We start from the raw sequence: 15530 nt of genomic DNA, 5'->3' as shown, positions 1-15530 counted from the left end.
ACATTGTAATGTAGATTGCCCTTACATTTCAAGGTTTTGTATTCAAATGCAGCGTTGGTAAGAAGACAATGGGAGTTCTGGAACGCATATAACATTTGAACCAAGAGACCTCTATAAATTAAGGTTTTTTAGCTACCAAAATACACTACTTGCTCTCCAAACAAGTCGTAGGAACAGTAATCTTTTACCATGACTAACTCCTCGATTCCCACTCTAAGTCACATACATGCAAAATCTACATCTTTACTAATGCACAATCCCAAACTTTAATGGTACCGGCACCTATCATTGTTAGTTTTCTCATAGTGGTTCTCTTCTATATCTTTAAGAAGAGAAGTAGTTACATGATCAAGACCAAGAAGGCACCTAAAGTAGCAGGTGCATGGCCTTTCATTGGACATCTCAATTTAATAAGTGGCCCTAAACCGTGTCATAGAGCGCTTGGGGAACTAGCCGATCAATATGGCCCAGCCTTTACCATCCATGTTGGTACGCATCCAATATTGGTGGCGATTAGTTGGGAGCTGGTGAAGGTCTGTTTTGTTGGGATAGTATCTTGTTACCGATAAAGTGAGTTGGAGATGGTAACTTGTTACCGAGCAAGTGAATTTTTTTCGGTATCTTGTTACCGAATTTGATTTCGGTATCCCAGTGTTGAAAGACGAATTTTTTTTTTGTATCCCCGTGCTAAAAGAATTATGACATCTCGGTATCCCAGTACCGAATGTAGTCTGATATTTTGGCATCCATATGCTGAAATGAATCGAAATTTTGTATTCCACCAAAATTTCAGTTACATTATAAAACAAAGTTAGGGTTTTAACCCATGATGAATGAGAGATTTGTGAGTTATTCTAAAAGGGGACTTTGGGTGTTCTATTAAACAAGGTGAGTGTAACACTATTTGATTCTCTCAATTTAAAGCTTTTCATTTGGTTGTGGATTAGGCGTAAGCCAAACCACGTAAATATTTGTGTCTCTACTACTTGGTTGGTTATTTCTTGTATAGTTGATACTTTGTTTACTTTGTTTGTTTGTGATTCATCACCCTTCTCAAGTTATTATCGCCATTTGTAATTGTTATCGCTTCCATTGCATAACAAATTGGTATCAGAGCCTAAGGTTCTACCTAGGGTTTGTACTTGCAGTTATTTGAGGAGTCAAGTGTTTGAAGAAATTCCCAAGTGAGTTTCTTTGTTGATTATTATGGTTGTGGTACTTAGGTTCTCTTGTGACTATCAAGTGTTTGTTGAAATTCCCAAGAGGGTGTTTTTTTAGTTATTGTGGATTGTTTGGGGTGTGTGAAAGTTTGAGAATAGTATGTCGACGGAGTCCACTATTACTCCTACGAATTATAATTCTATGTCTAAGGAGAAATCTCCTATGACTTTGAATATCAAACATACGAGAATTGATGTGGATAAATTTGATGGATTTAACAATTTTAGTATGTGGCGTTGTGAAGTTATAGATACATTATGCCAACAAGACTTGGATAATGTGTTAGATGAAAAGCCATCGGATATAGAGAAGAGTGTTTGGTCTAAGAAAAATTGGCGAGCTTGTGGTATCATAAGATCGTGTTTGGCTAGGGAGGTGAAGTATACCTTGTTCTCAATGAGATTTCGGCCAAGGAAATCTGGAGAATCCTTGAAGAGAAGTATTTGGATAAGATAATGGAGGGCCATGTCTTTATGAAATCAAAGTTGTATGATATGAGAAAGAAAGAAGGTGTTCCACTATCCCAGCATATGAATGAGTTTAACAAATTACTTACCGATTTGTTGAACATTGAAGAAGAAACGAATGATGAGGACAAAGCTTTCCATTTGTTGAGATCTCTTCCTAAGGAGGAGTATAGGCATATCAAAACCACCATTATGTTTAGAAAGAAATCTTTGAACTTTTTTGAGGTGCAGACTGCGTTGACAAGTTGGGATATGATGAACAATAATGAAAGGGAGTGAAAAGAGTCGATGAGTTCTGCTTTTGTGGTAAGAGGGAGGTTTAATGATCGCCTAAATTCTGGTAAAGGAAGAGGGAAATCTTGTTCTAAGTCGAGAGGGCGAACTCTAGCCAAAGATGAGTGTGCTTTTTGTCATGAGGTTGGGCATTGGAAAAAAGACTGCAAGAAGTTGAAACACAAGAAGAAAGATACCGAGCAGAAACAACCCAATGTCAACATTGCTCAAAGAGGTAATGATTTGGATGGTTCCAATTTTTCTTTTGTCGTTACATCTAGTATTTGTTTCATTGACTCGAGTGAATGGATTTTGGATACGGGTGCTACCTATCATGTTTGTCCCATACGGGAATGGTTTTCAAGCTTCAAGGAGCTTGATAGTGGTGATGTGTTGATAGGGAATGATCAACCTTGTCGCACTTTGGGGATAGGTAATATTCATCTCAAGGTGTATGATGGAATGGTTTGGGAAGTAGAGGATGTTAGATATGTTCCCGCATTAAAGAAGAATCTTATCTCTGTTGGTTTTTTGGAGGCTAAAGGCTACAAGGCAGCTATTGCAAATGGTGTTATGGAGTTAGTCTCAGGAGCAATGGTTTTCATGAAAGGCATACAGCGGAATAACTTGTATTATTTGAAGGGTAGTACAATTACAGGAGAAATAGCTGCTACTGAGCATTCAGAGACAGTTGCTAAGGAGGCCACCATATTATGACATATGTGTCTTGCACATGCAGGTGAGAAGTCCTTACAAGAATTAGTGAGGCAGGGATTACTGAAAGGTGTTAAGACCTGTAAGTTAGATTTTTGTGAACATTGTGTTCTGAGCAAGCAGACAAGGGTGAAGTTTGGCACCGCTATCCACTGTACGCGTGGAACCCTTGATTATGTTCATTCGAATGTTTGGGGCCCTTCTAGGAATGCATCTCTTGGAGGGAACAAACATTATTATGTGACCTTTTTTTATGATTATTCTAGGCATTTGTAGGTATATACTATGAGAAACAAGGATGAAGTCCTAGATATCTTTGTGAAGTGGAAGAAGTTGATTGAAACTCAGACTGGCAAAAAGATCAAAAGACTCCGTACTAATAATGGTGGTGAATACATGAGTGGTCCGTTCTTGCAAGTATGTCAAGATGAGGGAATAGAGAGACACTTCACAGTGAAAAGTACGCCGGAACAAAATGGGGTATCTGAGCGCATGAACCATACTCTAATGGAGAAGGTGCGGTGTATGTTGTCCAATGCAAGATTGGGCAAAGCGTTTTGGGCTGAGGCTTTGAGTTATGCATGCTACCTTGTTAACAGGTTGTCTTCGTCTGGAATTGGAGGTAAAACTCCTTTGGAGGTTTGGTCTGGTAAACCTGCTCAAGATTATGATTCCCTTCGTGTGTTTGGGTGTCCTACTTACTTTCATGTCAAAGATGGTAAGTTGGATCCTAGAGCAAAGACAGCTATCTTTGTGGGTCTGAAAAGTGGAGTTAAAGGTTATAAGTTATGGGATCCGCAAGATAAGAAGTTTGTCTTGAGCAGAGATGTGACATTTGATGAGGCTTTTATGTTGAAGCCTACTGACTCTCAGTAAGTGGAGAGTATGACCAAAGCGGTATTGCAGCAGGTGGAGAATAATGCGTCCTCACCTAGTCCAGATGGTTCTGTATCTAGTAGATTGGCAACCATAGGTAGTCAATCAGTTGATGTTCCAGTTGAAGGCACATAATTAGTGAATACAGGTGATGGAACATATAACGATGCAGAAAATATGGCTCCATCAGAGGAGCAGATTAATGTTGGTCCTTTGGCTCCGGTTCATTGCAACTGGTAAATCTAAGAGGAATGTTCCCCCATTGTATTAGCTAAACGATTGTGTTATCTATGCACTTCCCATTATTGAAAGCCTTGATGAAGACGCTCCTTCTTCATATTATGGAGCAATTCAGTGCTCGTAGTCAGAAAGGTGGAAGACAGCCATGGATGAGGAGATGCGCAATCTCTTCATAAGAATGATACCTGGGTGCTTGTAAACTTACCTAAGGGTAAGAAGGCGATTGACGGGAAATGTGTGTTTGCATTGAAAGAAGGATCTCTAAGTGATGAGTTACGTTACAAGGCAAGATGGGTAGCTAAAGCCTATGCTCAGAAGGAGGGGATTGATTATAATGAGGTGTTTTCTCCGGTTGTGAAACACTCCTCCATATGCATCCTTTTGGCCTTGGTAGCTCAGTATGATTTGGAGCTAGCCCAACTCGATGTAAAAACTGCTTTTTTACATGGTGATTTAGAATAGGAGATCTATATGACTCAGTCGAGTGGGTTTAAAGTTGAATGAAAGGAGGATTTGGTGTGTAAACTGAAAAAAGTCGCTATATGGTTTGAAACAGTCTCTCAGGCAGTGGTACACGCGGTTTGATCAGTTTATGCTATGGCTTAAGTACACAAGAAGTCACTATGATCATTGTGTCTACTTTTGCAAACTACATGATGGTTCTTGCATCTACTTACTCTTGTATGTTGATGATATGCTTATAGCCTCAAGAAGCAAGACTGAGATTGATAAGATGAAATAGCTTTTCTCCTCAGAGTTTGAGATGAAGGACTTGGGTGAAGCTAAGAAGATTCTTGGCATGGAGATTCAAAGAGATAGAGCAAAGGGCAGTTTGTTTGTCTCAAAAGACATATTTGAAGAAGGTACTACGATGGGAAAACTAAGTCTGTGAGTACACCTCTTGTCCCTCATTTTAAACTTAGTGCTACTATGTCTCCGAATTCTGATGAGGAACGTGAGTACATGACTCATGTTTCATATGCTAGTGCTATTGGTAGTTTGATGTATGCGATGGTGTGTACTAGGCTGGACATTTCACAAGTTGTTAGTGTTGTTAGTAGGTATATGCACAATCCTGGTAAGAAACATTGGCAAGCTATGAAATGGATTCCACGATACATTCTTGGTACTGTAGATGTTGGTTTGAAGTTTGAGAGGGATATTACTCAGCTCTGTGTGGGTTATGTGGACTCTGACTATGCAGATGATTTGGATAAACGACGGTCCACTACTGGGTATGTATCTACTTTAGCTGGTGCTCCGATGAGTTGGAGGTCTACTTTACAGTTTACGGTTGCATTGTTTATGACATAGGCAGAATATATGGTAGTGACTGAGGCTATGAAAGAGGCTATTTGGTTGCAGGGTTTGTTGGATGACTTGGGAATTGTGCAGGATCGGCTTTAGATTCATTGTGATAGCATAAGTGCTATATATTTGGCCAAGAACCAAGTTTATCATGCCCGAACGAAGCACATTAATGTACGGTTTCACTTTGTTAGAGAGATTTTGGAAGATAATGATATCTTACTTACTAAGATAGACACTAAGGAGAACCCCGCTAATATGTTAACCAAAGTGGTTTCTGGAGTCAAGTTCCACTATTGCTTGGACTTGATTTCTATCCTTCATTAGAGATGATTTGGCTCTCATGAGCATATGTGACTTGTTAGAGTTATCCCTCACATGAGGAAGAGGAGAGAAATGGGTTGAAGTTTGCGTGAAGAATGCTGAGCGCGCACACGCTCAGATTGGTCTTGCTCAAGGCTCGGCCGCGCCCATGCCGTTGAAAAGTAATAGTACATTGAGGGTGCGTGCGCTCGACATTGGCCTTGCCAAGAGCGCTCCCGCGCCCATGTCTATTTTCGTAGTTTCTATTTGCTTTAGTAACCGTGAGATTGCGGGTTATTATATAAACAAAAATAAGGTTTTGGAAAACCTAACCAACACGAACCAAGGCAAAACAAGAGAGAGAAAACCCAATCTTGAAAGCAATAAAGGTTGATAGATAACCTTTACAAAGAGACAAACCTGTAAAGAGAGAGGAGTGATCTAGTAAGGTGAGCGACTGAAAGGAGTGATTGTAATCTTCCTTCCCACTTTATAAAAAGATTAGCTCTTGTGGAAGTAGGCACCATTGGCCGAACCATGGTACATCTTTGTGTTGTGGTATGCGTTTTACTTCTTTACATTATTATCTGTTGTTAATAGTTGTTTAGAGAGTTGGGCATGCTAGGTTGGTTGTAGTGAATATTTAGAATTTGTTTGGAGATTGTTGTTGGTTCAAATATAAGTTATCTATGTAGTGGGGATCGATTGATATAAGTATTCCCCAACAAGTGGTATCAGAGCCAGGTTAGATTAACCTAGGGTCGTTATCCAAATCTTGCTCAGAAGGTGTTTGATAAAATTCTTGAGAGAAGGTTTGAGTTGAAATAGCTTGTAGAGATGGACCATTCCGTAAACACTCGCATGATAAGTCTGAAAAGAGCAAACTACGCCATTTGGAAAGCCAAGATGGATGACTTGCTATACTGCAAGGACTTGGCACAACCCATTGAAAATGGAGGAGAAAATCCGGAAACGATTCCTTTGGCTGAGTGGAGCAAGCTTGACAGAAAAGCAATAGGGTACATTAGACAGTGGATTGACGACAGTGTCTTTCACCACGTATCCTAAGAGACTACTGCTTTTGGCCTGTGGAAGAAACTCGAAGACCTCTATGAGAGGAAGTCGGTCGGAAACAAAGTGCTGCTCATTAAGAAGTTTGCCAACACGAAGTACAAAAAAGGTTCTTCAATGTCTGAGCATCTTAATGAAGTACATAATACTATTAATCAGCTACATTTGATGAAGATTAATATGGGAGACGATGTTGAGGCTTTGTTCCTATTAACCTCTCTACCCGACAATTGGGAGACGTTAGCATTTTCTCTAAATGGAGCCGCTAAGGATGGAGTTATTTCCATGGAGGTGGCTACCGGGGTATTGTTGAATGAGGAGACAAGAAGGGGTACAAGAAGCAGCTCTTCTCACTCAGAGATACTTGTTATAGAGAAGCGGGGGAGAGGTAAAAGCAGAAAACCATCTCATTCTAGAGGTGATGACAGAAGTAAATCTAGGGGTGAAGCTGGAACTCCTAAGGCAGAGAGGCAATGTTACTATTGTGCCACCAAGGGTCACTTCAGGTATGAGTGCAGAACACTGAAGAGGGATGAGAAGAATAACTATGTACATGAAGACATGGTACAGAGGAACGGAAACACAGACAGAGATACTACCGCACTAGTCAACGATGATTTAGTGGGAATTATGTCAGATTGTGGTGTGTGCTATCTTAGTACGTCATGCCAGGATACAGAGTGGGTGATAGATATAGGAGCATCTTATCACGTCACAACCCACAGGGGAATCTTCACTACCTACAACTGTGGTGAATTTGGTGAAGTAAAGATGGGTAACACTGGAGTCTCAAAGATTGTAGGCATTGGTGATGTTCATGTAGAAACTAATGTCGGTTACACCTTGACAGTCAAGGATGTAAGACATGTCCCTGACATTCGGCTAAACCTAATTTCAGCTGGGAAGTTAGATGATGATGGCTTTCTAAACTCATTTGGTAACGGGGTATGGAAACTGAGCAGAGGTTCCATTGTAGCAGCCAAATGGAAGAAAACTTGCTCTTTTTACAAGATACAGGCTAGTCTGTGTAAAGTAGAAGTAAATGCGGCAGAAGAAGAAGCTTCCTCCAAACTATGACACAAGAGACTGTGTCATATGGGTGAAAAAGGCATGGAAGTTCTTGCCAAGCAAAAGGCCTTGCCAGACATAAAAGGTACACAGTTAAATAGATGTACTCATTGTTTGGTAGGAAAGCAACACAGGGTGTCTTTCTAAAGATTCTCGTCTCACAGAAAGGACAGTATCCTTGAGCTAGTTCACACTTACTTATGTGGTCCTATGAATGTAAAGTCCCACGGGGGAGCTTTGTACTTCTTGACTCTCATTGATGATGCGTCAATAAAGATATGGGCATATAGTCTGAAGACCAAGGATGAAGTACTTGGTGTGTTCAAGACTTTCTATAGCATGGTGGAAAGAGAGACAGGGAAGCCTTTGAAGTGTATTCGCTCAGATAATGGGGGTGAGTACATAGGGCCGTTTGAAGAGTATTGCAAGAGTCATGGGATCCGTCATGGCAGACCGTTCCCAAGACTCCACAACAGAATGGAATAGTAGAGAGAATGAACCGGACCATTGTAGAGAGGATGAGATGCATGTTGTCTCACTCTAAGTTACCTAGAAGTTACTGGGTAGAAGCAATGCGTACAGCCGTGCATGTGATCAACCTATCGCCATCAAAGTCTCTGAATAGTGATTATCCAGAGAGAGTATGGTCAGGCAGAGATGTTGATTATGGATACTTTAGGGTTTTTGGGTGCAGGGCATTTGTTCATATTACCAAGGATGAGAGATCCAAGCTTGATGATAAAGCCAAGCAGTGCATTTTTCTGGGTTAGGGGCATGAGAAGTTTGGCTACAAACTCTATGATCCGATTAACAAAAAGGTAATCTGAAGTCGAGATGTTGTGTTTTTGGAAGACCAAATCATAGCAGACTTTGATGAGGGTGAGAAGCTACAAACTTTTACTAATGATCTTGTTGATTCAGAACTAGAAGTTCCTACTGTGGACCGTGCAGAAGACATTGAAAATGCAGAGAACCATGGGTTTGAAGCTCATGATGGGATAGAACCTATTGATATAGAAGATGCAGATGAAGTGCATGAACCACCACCTGAGCAAACAGAAGTGCATCCTCCTGAGGCACCAGCAGACGAGGCAAAGGAGGTCTGACAGAGAGAGACAAACTTCAACCAGGTATCCACCACATACATATATTTTACTATCTGATGGTGGAGAACCTATGTACTATCAAGATGCTCTTGAAGGTACATACAAGGAGAAGTAGTTGAAGGCCATGCATGATGAGATGGATTTTTTGCATACGAATCACACTTATGAGTTAGTTGAGAAGCCGAAAGGAAGAAAAATTCTCAAGAATAAGTGGATCTACAAAGTCAAGCATGAGGATAACAATCCACACCCAAGGCACAAAGCTTGCCTTGTAGTGAAGGGATTCGGTCAAAGGAAAGGTATTGACTTTGATGAAATTTTCTCTCCCGTAGTGAAGATGACTTCTATCCGGGTGGTATTGGGTCTGACCGGAAGTATGAACTTGGAGGTTGAGCAGCTAGATGTTAAGACAACTTTTCTTCATGGAGACCTTAAAGAAGATGTCTACATGGACCAGCCATAGGGGTTTGAGGTCAAAGGCAAAGAGCACCTAGTATGCAAGCTGATAAAGAGCTTGTATGGGTTGAAGCAGGCACTGAGACAGTGGTACATAAAGTTTGATTCCTTTATGGCGAAACAAGAATACAAGAAATCTGCTTCCGATATATCATTGTGTGTTTGTTCAGAAATTTCCATATGGGGATTTCATAGTGCTCTTGTTGTATGTGGATGATATATTGATAGTTAGCCCAAACATCAGCAAGATATCTAAGTTGAAGAAAGAATTGAGTAAGTTTTTTGAGATGAAGGATTTGGGTCAAGCAAAGCAGATACTTGGGATGCGGATCACTCGTGACAGAAAGAGTGGGAAGTTGTTGTTTTCTCAAGAAAGCTACAATGAGAAGGTGTTAAAGAGATTCAACATGGATCAAGCGAAGCCAGTAGTCAGTTGTCCTATTGGTGGCCAATTCCGCATGACCAAAGAGATGTGTCCAAAGGGTGAGCATGAGCAGAGTCAGATGGGAAAGATTCCTTATGCATTTGCAGTGGGCAACTTGATGTATACAATGGTGTGTACAAGACCAGATATTACTTTCGCCGTTAATGTTGTAAGCCGATTTCTATTAAATCCAGGTAAGGAGCATTGGGAAGGAGCCTTGGGAAGGTGTTAAGTGGATATTGAGATATCTTAAATACACTTCCAAATTGTGTTTGTGGTGGAAGTAAGCCCTTACTTGAAGGCTACACTGATGTAGACATGGCAGGTGATGTTGACTCGATCAAGTCCACCTTCAGTTATCTGGTTACTTTTACAGGGGGACTGGGGAGCAGTTTCTTAGCAATCTAAGTTGCAAAAGTGTGTTGCCCTCTCCACTACAGATGCCAAGTATATTGCAGCCACTGAGTGTTGTAAAGAGATGCTATGGATGAAAAGGTTCTTCGACGAACTAGGGCTAAAGCAGAAACAGTTTGTAGTTCTATGTGACAGTCAGAGCGCCATCCATTTGAGCAATAATTTGAGTTTTCATTCTAGATCCAAACACATACATGTGCGTTATCATTGGATTAGAGAAATACTCGAAGACAAGCATTTGTGTATTGAGAAGATCCATACCGACAAGAACGGGGGATATGATGGCCAAAGTCTTACCAAAAGGTAACTTTGATGTTTGTTGTGCTACCGTTAGAATGGTAGAACATCCTCCTGTTAATTTGGAAATTGCATGGAGGTATCCCCCCTCACTGTTTGGGAGGGGCAGATTGTTGGAGTAATCCCTCACATGAGGAAGAGGAGAGAAATGGGTTGAAGTTTGCGTGAAGAATGCTGAGCGTGCACGCGCTCAGATTGGTCTTGCTCAAGGTGCGCCCGCGCCCATGCCGTGGAAAAGTAACAGTACGTTGAGGGCGCGCGCGCTCGACATTAGCCTTGCCGAGAGCGCGCCCGAGCCCATGTCTATTTTCTTAGTTTCTATTTGCTACAGTAACCGCGAGATTGCAGGTTACTATATAAACAGAAACTAGGTTTTGGAAAACCTAACCAACACGAACCAAGGCAACACAAGAGAGATAAAACCCAATCTTGAAAGCAATAAAGGTTGATAGATAACCTTTACAGAGAGACAAGCCTGTAAAGAGAGAGGAGTGATCTAGTAAGGTGAGAGAGTGAAAGGAGTGATTGCAATGCAATCTTCCTTCCCACTTTATAAAATAATTAGCTCTTGTGGAAGTAGGCACCATTGGCCAAACCACGGTACATCTTTGTGTTGTGGTATGCGTTTTACTTCTTTACATTATTATCTGTTGTTAATAGTTGTTTAGAGAGTTAGGCATGCTAGGTTGGTTATAGTGAATATTTAGAATTTGTCTAGAGATTGTTGTTGGTTCAAATACAAATTATCTGTGTAGTGGGGATCGATTGATATCAGTATTCCCTAACATGACTATGATTTGCTTGATCCCATTTATAGGGTACGTAGGTAACCATTATGTGGTGAAGTCATTGTTGGTCCTTCTAGACATTTGTTTGGTTCTTCGGGACATTTGCTTGTTGGTTCTTCAGGACATTTGTTTGTTTGGTTGGGTGTAGCGGATTGGTCGGCTCAAATTTGATAAATTCTTGCCGAGGTGGAGAATTGTTGGGATGGTATCTTGTTACCGATGAAGTGAGTTGGAGATGGTAATTTGTTATCGAGCAAAAGTGAAGTTTTTTTAGTATCTTGTTACCGAATTTGATTTCGGTATTGACGAATATTTTTTCGGTATCCCAATGCTGAAGGAAGTATGACATCACGATATCCCAGTACCGAATGTAGTCTGATATTTTGGCAGTCATATGCCGAAATGAACTGAAATTTCGTATTCCACCAAATTTCAACTACACTATAAAACAAAGTTAGGGTTTTAACCCATGATGAATGAGAGATTTGTGAGTTCTTCTAAAAGGGGACTTTGGGTGTTCTATTAAACAAGGTGAGTGTGTAACACTATTTGATTATCTCAATTTGAAGCTTCTCATTTGGTTGTGGATTAGGCATAAGCCGAACCACGTAAATCTTTGTGTCTCTACTACTTGGTTGGTTATTTCTTGCATAGTTGATACTTTGTTTGTTTGTGATTCATCACCCCTCTCAAGTTGTTATCGTCATTTGTAATTGTTATCGCTTCCGTTGCACAATATGTTTCACTACACACGACAAATCCTTCTCCAGCCGTCCAGTTCACAAAGCCATCAAGTTCATGTTCTACAATGAAGATAGTCTCATTCTCACGTTATGGACCTTATTGGCGTGAGCTACGTAAGATGATTACTTTAAATCTTCTAACAAATCACCGTTTTGAAATGCTTAAGCTCCAAAGGGTTTCTGAGGTGGAAGCTTGTTTTAAGAAGCTGTACGAGCTGTGGACGAAAAGAAAAGACGATAATGCATTGGTATTGGTGGATATGAGTAAATGGTTCTTTGAAATTCCGTTCAATGTGATTACCAGAATTGTATCTGGAAAACATAATTTTGCTTCCAAAGTTGAAAGGTACAAGAATGTGATGGAAAAAACACGTAGTCTTATGGATACTGTGGCTTTGTCTGACGCGGTACCTTACTTAGGATGGTTGGATCGGTTGCGAGGACTGGACAATGCTATGAAGCAGGCGGCCAAAGAACTGGATTCCGTCCTTCAGAGCTGGGTTTCGGAACATCGTCAAAAGAGGGTGGCAGTCTCAGGTGGAACTGGAGGCCTTGTAAACGTAAATGAAGAGGACTTGGAGGAGGACTTTATAGACATTATGTTATCGATTATGGAGAAGAACCAATTACAAAGTGACGATCCTGATACTTTAATCAAGGCTGTTGTCCAGGTATGTGAATCACAATCTGATCAGATTAGTAAATATTTAAGTGGATCTGTACAAGCCGTCAAGCCATGCACTTAAACCAGTTAATTGACAGTGTCATGGACAAGTAAAGTATAGTATGTCGTCCCGGTCCTTGACCAGAACAAACATTAGATGTCAAAATCACCCGACAAGCCAATATGGCGGAAAGCCCCTGCTATCTCAGTGTCTCCAATAAATAAAATTATACATTCTATTCAAAAGTCTCAACTCTCACAAAAAAAAGTAAATAATATTAAAACGTTGTAACTAAAGCTTGATTACCACCCAAATTTACGCACCCATTTCTATTTCAGCCTCCCCCAACAATTTGGGTTCCATCGACGTGTGCAACACGTTGTTGGTCTCTCCATGGTTTTTCTTAATCATTCGGTGACTCAAAACAGTTCGAAGAGTTCAACAGCTAGCGTGAGAGAGGAGAAAAATCATCGAGACCGAAAAGAGAGGACGATACTCGTAATAGAGTTATATCCGATTATGAGACGAAGGAAGAATAGAGAAAAATCATCTAGACCAAAAAGAGAGGACGTTATATTCGATTATATTCGTAATAGAGACAGGCTATTGAAATGGCTCAGTTGGATTACGTTTTTGGCTCGCCTTACAACTCAATCTCCCTTTATGTCCCTTTGAAGTATTAGCTACCGGCGTGTACCAATTCACTAAACGGTTTTGCATAACCTTGCCTCAGACATCTTCGAAATATCACTTTTACGTATGGGGAACTACAACTTAGCATATTTGTCAGCACAAGCACCGTTGCTCATTCGGATTTTACATGTCAAGCTAGTTGCAGGATGATGTATATTACGCAGACCCCTTGTTGCATTTGTTCATAAACTGGCCAGGACACCAGTGGCTAGGACTCACAAAAAACTACCAATTGGTCAGAGCAAGGAAGCCCAGTACTTCGCTCAGGCCTCCTCAACTGATACGGCTGCCTGACAAGATAGTGTTTCACCGTCAAATTGTGAACATAACATGCGGAAAGACGAAAGTTTGCACTATCAAATTTAACAACGTGCCCAAAGATGTATTTCATAACCCAAAGGTTTTACGACTTTGCTAGTTGGCACCTGCCTGGTCAGCCCTTTTAAAAACAAACAAATGCAAAAAAAGGTTTAAGTCACAGGGTTGTGCTCGATGTTGACCGACCACATTTAACATTGATCTTAGAGTAAAAGTTCTTACTGTCTATATTATATGGTGCAGGAAATGATCCTGGGTGCGTGCGACATTATAACAGTAACTCTTACATGGGTTCTCTGTTTGCTACTAAATAAGTAAATAATAAGCATGTGTTGAAGAGGGCTCAAATTGAATTGGACACACAAGTTGGAAGGAAAGACAAGTAGAGGATTCAGAGATCAAGAATCTACCCTATATCCAAGCCATCATTAAAGAAACGATGTGACTGTACCCACCAGTACCAGTTTTCGAACAAGAGTTTAGTGAGGATTGCGAAGTTGGTGGCTTCCGTGTCCCAGCAGGTACTCGACTATGGATCAACTTATGGAAGTTACAACGAGACCCAAATGTATGGCCTAACGACCCGCAAGAATTTCAACCTGAAAGATTTCTAAATGACCAGACGGACGTTGATTTAAAGGGTAAGAATTTTGAATTAATTCCATTTGGATCGGGTAGGCGTATGTGTCCTGGTGTCTCATTTTCTCTTCAAGTCATGCATCTGGTGCTTGCTCGAATTATTCACGGATTTGAGTTGAAGACTCCAACGGGTGCAAATGTTTCGAACCTGTGTTTTATATGTGATGTAATCTAGTATTTGCCCAGTCCGTCATTTTCTTTATTTTTATTTTCAAGTAATTTTCTTTTCAGAGTTTCTTCTTAGTTACACAGTGATCAAATTCTTCTTGCAGAGAGGATTTCTGGTTTAATTATTGTGTGAAATACTGTATCTTACAGTTACTATTTTCTTTTCTTCTAGTTGCGTCTTATTATGAACGTTGGTCGGTCGAATTGTTTACTTGTCAAGAGGTATGCTTTTTCTTTCGAATACATTTTGGGTTAAGGGAGACCCCAACGTGCATTAGTTCTCAAATAAATAGTGTCATTCCCCAAATGGACATGGGAGTTGAGTTGAAGTCTGAGGTACAAATTCAAGATCATGATCAGTTGCTAGAGCAGCAAGATGATCAGTTGTTGCTGGAGAAGAAAGATGATTAGCGACACTATTAGCTTCCCTATATTCATGTACTACATTGACACTACAAACTGTCTAAGGGCATCTCCAATGAAGGGTGTAAATTATTTAAAGTGTAAAATTTACACTCTAATTGTCAAAAACATGTTTCCAATTGGGGGTGTAAATCCCTGGTAATAAGCTAATAGTTAATAGAGGGGGTGAGGAATTCCCCATCCGGCTATTAGTTAATAAACATCACGGGTGTCACTTGAAGTAACATCCCAATTGAAAAGAAATTCGGATGTCACTTAAACTCACATTTGTTTTATTTTTTTTTAGAATTGTAACGTTTGTGACGGATAAAGACCATCATTTATTGGTTGGGCCAGTTTTAATAAACTACAGACGTTACTCAAAGTGACGTGCGTTTTATTTCTTTTTTTAGTTAAACCACTTGTGACGGACTTTAACAGTCGTTTTTTCTCAATTTTTTTATTTTACAAACTCTTAAACTTTGTTGTATTGGATACCATTTTGGATGTGGAAACTATTAATGTGTAAGAGGGGTCATAAAATCCTAGTGGCATCTATGTGGCACTTATGTGGAGGTGTATATATACATTCTCCATTGGAGATGCCCTAATGATCTCATTGATAGCGACAGTAATGTATGAGCAGTTTGCAGTCCCATAATTCCCTTTCTTGTTTCTTCAAGATGTTAACAACCCTCATATAATCCGAGGCCACTTCCACCATAAGTAGTTGTAGCTTCTGACACCCTTGCAGACCAGAAGTTCCTGATATATCACAGACCTTTCACCACCAGCTCCAATGTAGGCTAACACTACTCTGCCATCAGAATCTCTTATGACCCTCCCCTATTCCACATCTGTTCTTTGACATAAACC

General features: G+C 40.3%; 1 pseudogene; it reads left to right on the top strand.

The window, feature by feature from the left end:
- The first annotated feature begins 269 nt into the window (after positions 1-269).
- LOC147514343 (methyltetrahydroprotoberberine 14-monooxygenase pseudogene) lies at positions 270-14423 on the top strand (annotated as a pseudogene).
- The last annotated feature ends 1107 nt before the right edge of the window (positions 14424-15530 follow it).

Source organism: Coptis chinensis, chromosome 2 (assembly GCF_015680905.1).
Source record: "Coptis chinensis isolate HL-2020 chromosome 2, ASM1568090v1, whole genome shotgun sequence".
NCBI lineage: Eukaryota > Viridiplantae > Streptophyta > Magnoliopsida > Ranunculales > Ranunculaceae > Coptis > Coptis chinensis.
Note: the sequence above shows the minus strand (reverse complement) of the source record. Positions and strands in the feature narration are given on the sequence as shown.